The 5160-nt window shown below is 47.1% G+C and overlaps 1 pseudogene; it reads left to right on the top strand.

The window, feature by feature from the left end:
* The first annotated feature begins 3162 nt into the window (after window positions 1-3162).
* On the top strand, window positions 3163-4150 carry LOC131894711 (lys-63-specific deubiquitinase BRCC36-like; annotated as a pseudogene).
* The last annotated feature ends 1010 nt before the right edge of the window (window positions 4151-5160 follow it).

Here is a 5160-nt window from a genome sequence, read left to right as displayed (position 1 = left end):
CTCCCTGTTGTTGTTTTTTTTTTCTCTTAGCTATTTGGGGGCCTGCTACCCAGTTCCAAAATAAATCACACACAAAGTCTTATTATTACTTATAAATGCCTGGCCTTAGCTTGGCTTGTTTCTTGTCAGCTTTTCTTAACTTTAAATTATCCCATTTGCCTTTTGCCTCTGGGCTTTTACCTTTCTCTCATTTCTGTAAATCTTACTTTCACTTTTACTCCATGGCTGTCTGAGTGGCTGGCCCCTAGGATCCTCCTCTCCTCCTTTTCTTGCTCTTTCTTCTCCCAGATTTCTCCTTCTATTTATTCCCTCTGCCTGCCAGGCCCACCTATCTATTTTCCTGCCTCGCTATTGGCCGTTCAGCTCTTTATTAGACCATCAGGTGTTTTAGACAGGCACAGTAACACAGCTTCACAGAGTTAAACAAATACAACATAAAAGAATGCAACACATCTTTGCATTATTAAAGCAAATGTTCCACAGCATAAACAAATGTAACACATCTTAAAATAATATTCCACAATATCTCACTTTCCATATACTGTGACACAGTCAGAGACTCCAGTGGTTAGGATGTGTCTTCAGAGGACATTATTCAGCTCACAAACAGAGGTCAGAATTACAGAATGAGTGAGGTGATTTTGACTGGAAACAGTTTCGGGCCACTTGAACAATGTGTTACATAATAATCCTAGGTGGGCAACTGTTGTCTTCAGCATTTAACAGGCAATCCATTGTCTTCTAACCTCATTCATTTTTCTGAGAAATGAATTAGCAGAATATGTTACTGATAGATTTAAAACATTGTTTCAAAGATTTATTTCTAAGTTTGGTGTGTGTGTGGGAATGAGCATGTGAGTGTGAGTGTGAGTGTGAGTGTGAGTGTGAGTGAGGAGAGAGGTGTCAGCCTCCTCAGAGCTGGAGTTAGGGATGTCTGTGAGCCGCCTAGCATGGGTACTACGAACTGAACTCAATTCTTCTGGAAGAATGGCCAGTTCTTTTCATTGCTCGGCCATCTCTCCAGCTCTCATCCCTTATACTTTTTAACCAAATGGTGGATACTGTTTACTGAATGTTAGCCCCTAGAGGATGCTATCTCCCACCAGGGAAGGTTCATTATTTCCCTGGCTAAACAGCTACGCTGGTGGTTGACCACTTTTGTTCAATGAGAAAACATGGCTGGAGTCTGGGCTACCCTCTTGGCGTAGTTCATTTTACTTTCGGGTCACTTCTCTTCTGTTGACCGTGCTCTGGGGCTTTCATCTGAGGGCTGACGCGTGCCGACAGGGGTTCGTTTCCCATTTCGTCTTTCATTTCTGTGAGGCGGCCACAAGCTTCACTCTGCTCCTCAGCTGGGGTTTGTGTTCCTCCTTCTTGTGTAGCGGTCTCCAAGGGAAAACCATCCATGAATGAGGAGGTCCTTCCACGGTGGCTCTCCAGCAACGTAAAACTGCTGGGGCCTGCTCCGTCTGGGTCGGACGGAAGCAGCTCTCTCCTCGGGTGAAAGCTGTGTCTTCAGCCCTTTGCTCCTGCTCAGGATGAATTCCTCCTACACACACCCACAGAAAAGTGGTTACAGGAGCTCAGATCCTTGTTTGAGGTTTCTCTCCTCTGAATTTTATTACCTTTTCTCTTGTTGCTTCAGCAATGGCTTTTCCCGGCAGACATGTTTGTATTTTCCCTAGCTTTCCTAGGTGTTTCCGGAAGAATATGTGTCTGATCCCTAAGCCCATTTCATTTAGAAGCACTTGGCCAGTTCTAGGGGTCCCCCCTTTCCATCCCACTACCCCCTCTCCTGAGACAGGGTCTCTGAATATATCTATTGGTGGCCTTGAAATCCCTGAATAACCTAGAAGGCCTTCGAACTCATGCATGACCTTCCTGCATCTGCCTCCTGAGTGCTGGGATTATGGGATGTCCCACCCAGCTCATCATATATATTTAATTTTGATTGCTTATTCAATCATGACCTTTTTGAGAGCTCATGTGCTCTGTTGTCAGAAATGGAAGGTCAAAATGCACGTTTTTCTTGATAGTACATGTTTCCTATAAAACATGTTGTCTTTACCAGCCATAAACATTTCTTTCAGATAGAAATACAGTTTTTAGACATGGAGTGCTAGCCTAATCACCTTTTCAAATTATGTTTTAGATTTCCAAACTAAACTCATGCCTTGAGGTCAGGCCTGGGTGGAGCTCTGAGTGCCTGGCTGGGAAGGCTGGGTCTGAGCACCAGGTTGGCCAGGCTGCAATGGGCCCAAGGAGGATGTGAGTGGAGCCCCCTAAGACAGCAGAGCAGGTGGTGCAGGTGGTGAGGGCGGTGCATGAAGTGCAGGTGGGCACAGGCGGTGCAGGTGGGCACAGCCAGTGCAGGTGGGCACAGGTGGGTACAGTTGTTGCATGAAGTGCAGGTGGGCACAGGCGGTGCAGGTGGGCACAGCCAGTGCAGGTGGGCACAGCCAGTGCAGGTGGGCACAGGTGGGTACAGTTGTTGCATGAAGTGCAGGTGGGCACAGGCGGTGCAGGTGGGCACAGGCAGTGCAGGTGGGCACAGGCAGTGCAGGTGGGCACAGGCAGTGCAGGTGGGCACAGGCAGTGCAGGTAGGCACAGGCAGTGCAGGTGGGCACAGGTGGGTACAGTCGGTGCATGAAGTACAGGTGGGCACAGGTGGTGCAGGTGGGCACAGGTGGGTACAGTCGGTGCAGGTGGGCACAGTTGGTGCAAGTGGGTACAGTCGGTGCAGGTGGGTACAGGTAGTACAGGTGGGTACAGTCGGTGCAGGTGGGTACAGCTGGTACAGGTAGGTACAGCTGGTGCAGGTGGGTACAGGCGGTGCAGGTGGGTACAGTTGCTGCAGGCAGTGCAGACAGCAAAGACATGCAGTGCAGGTGTTGCATGCAGTGCAGACAGTGAAGACATGCAGTGCAGACAGTGAAGACATGCAGTGCAGACAGTGAAGGCATGCAGTGCAGACAGTGAAGACATGCAGTGCAGACAGTGAAGGCATGCAGTGCAGACAGTGAAGACATGCAGTGCAGGTGGTATATGCAGTGCAGGTGGTGCATGCAGTGCAGGTGGTATATGCAGTGCAGGTGGTACATGCAGTGCAGACAGTGAAGACATGCAGTGCAGGTGGTGCATGCAGTGCAGACAGTGAAGACATGCAGTGCAGGTGGTGCATGCAGTGCAGGTGGTGTATGCAGTGCAGGTGGCATATACAGTGCAGGTGGTGCATGCAGTGCAGACAGCAAAGACATGTAGTGCAGGTGGTGCATGCAGTGTAGGTGGTATGTGCAGTTCAGGCAGTGCAGGCTGTTCATCTGGAGTGTGACGCTTTCCTAGTTTGTCTCATCCATACTCTGAGCACAGAAGAGGGGGAGGTGACGGGTCTGTGTATAGGGGAGTTGAATCATGACACAGGGGGTGACTCCAGATTTACATCTACCGGAACTGAGGTGCACACAGTTGAGGACAAGGCAGATGCCATTCGGATTTCTCATATGCCTCTGTCATCATTCTGACAAGAGAAAGGATTGAGTAGAAATCTTCCCAGAGCAGCTAGCTGTCTGCAGCCTCAACAGAGGCAGGAGAGTTGGCAGAACTAACAGGTCATCCCACGAGAGTCGCTGGCCGGTATCGTTCCCACCCTCATGTAACGATTTGGTCCTGCTGTGTTGATGTTCATACACAAGCCATGTACCAGATGACGGATCAAGGCTTTGTGGGACATGCTTTCTGTTGTTGTTGTTGTTGTTTAAAAGAGGACAAAAACCACAAAGACCGGTCGGGTACTCTACACTTGTTTCTAATCCATACAAACCCAAAAGAGGTCAGAGTATGAGAGAACTGAAATCCCAATCCATATTGTACCTCATTGGGAAAGTATGTCTTGAATACTTGAGCAGCTGGGTATCCTGGGTCAGGAAGACTAGGACGTATATAGGAGGACTCAGCCTTACACATCTGGACTCAGTAGCCAAGATCCACAGCGGCTCTGTGATCACCTAGCATTTGTACAGTCAGATGTCAGCAGTCAGCGGACCTCTCCTGCAGTGTTTGGAGGACAGTCTGGAACAAACCCAGCAACATGTGCAAGGGCTTCGATGAGAAAAGGAAGACCGTATGGAAGAGTTGCCTCCCCCAGAGTAAAGCAGAACAGAAATGTGAGCAGATGAAAATACCTGGCGTCGGGGAATATTATCTTAAGGTGTGTTACTTTTGTTTATGTTGCATTTGTTTAACTCTGTGAAGCTGTGTTACTGTGCCTGTCTAAAAGACCTGATGATCTAATAAAGAGCTGAATGGCCAATGGCAAGGCAGGAGAAAGGATAGGTGGGGCTGGCAGGTAGAGATAATATATATAGAAGGAGAAATCTAGTAGAAAAGGAAGAAGGAATGAGAGAGGAAAGAGGAGGACTCCAGGGGCCAGTCACTCAGCTACACAGCAAGCCACAGAGTAAGAAATAATAAAAGGTACACAGAAACAGAGAATGATAAAAGCCCAAAAGCAAAAGATAGATGAGATAAGTTATGGAAAGCAGGCAAGAAACAAGGCAAGCTAAGGCCGGGATTTCATAATTAAGAATAAGCCTCTGTGTGTGATTTATTTTGGAGCTGGGTGGCAGGCCCCCCCAAAAGAGCAAAAACTAACAACAACCACCTGGCCATACAATTTAATCAACGACATCAGCTTTGAAGAAGGTAAGGCTGGAGGACTCGAATCACACAACTTCACAACTTACTGTAAAGGTTCAGTAATCAAGATACCATGGTAGTCACAGGGGAATAAACAGGTAGATCACATCGTAGAATAGAAAAGAAGATCCCAAAATAAGCCCACAATCATATGTCTGACTGATTCTGACAAAGTGTGAAAGTAGTTCAAGGACAGTCATTTCAACAACTCGAACATGCAAAGGCCAGCAACATAAACTCTAAAAGTACCTCAAAATGTTTCATGGATTTAAATGTAAGATGGGAAACTTTCAGAAAAAAAAAAATCATAGGAGATTCAGGAGACACATTCTCAAGCATCCACGCCACAGCACAATCCTCAATAAAACCAAGTAGGCATATTGGATTTTGTCAAAATTAACCTTTTTATTTTGTAAAAATAACTAAGAAGAGGAAAGGCAAGACACTACTTGCAAACCATGTAG

Source organism: Peromyscus eremicus, chromosome 17 (genome assembly GCF_949786415.1).
Source record: "Peromyscus eremicus chromosome 17, PerEre_H2_v1, whole genome shotgun sequence".
NCBI classification, from domain to species: Eukaryota; Metazoa; Chordata; class Mammalia; order Rodentia; family Cricetidae; genus Peromyscus; species Peromyscus eremicus.
Note: the sequence above shows the minus strand (reverse complement) of the source record. Positions and strands in the feature narration are given on the sequence as shown.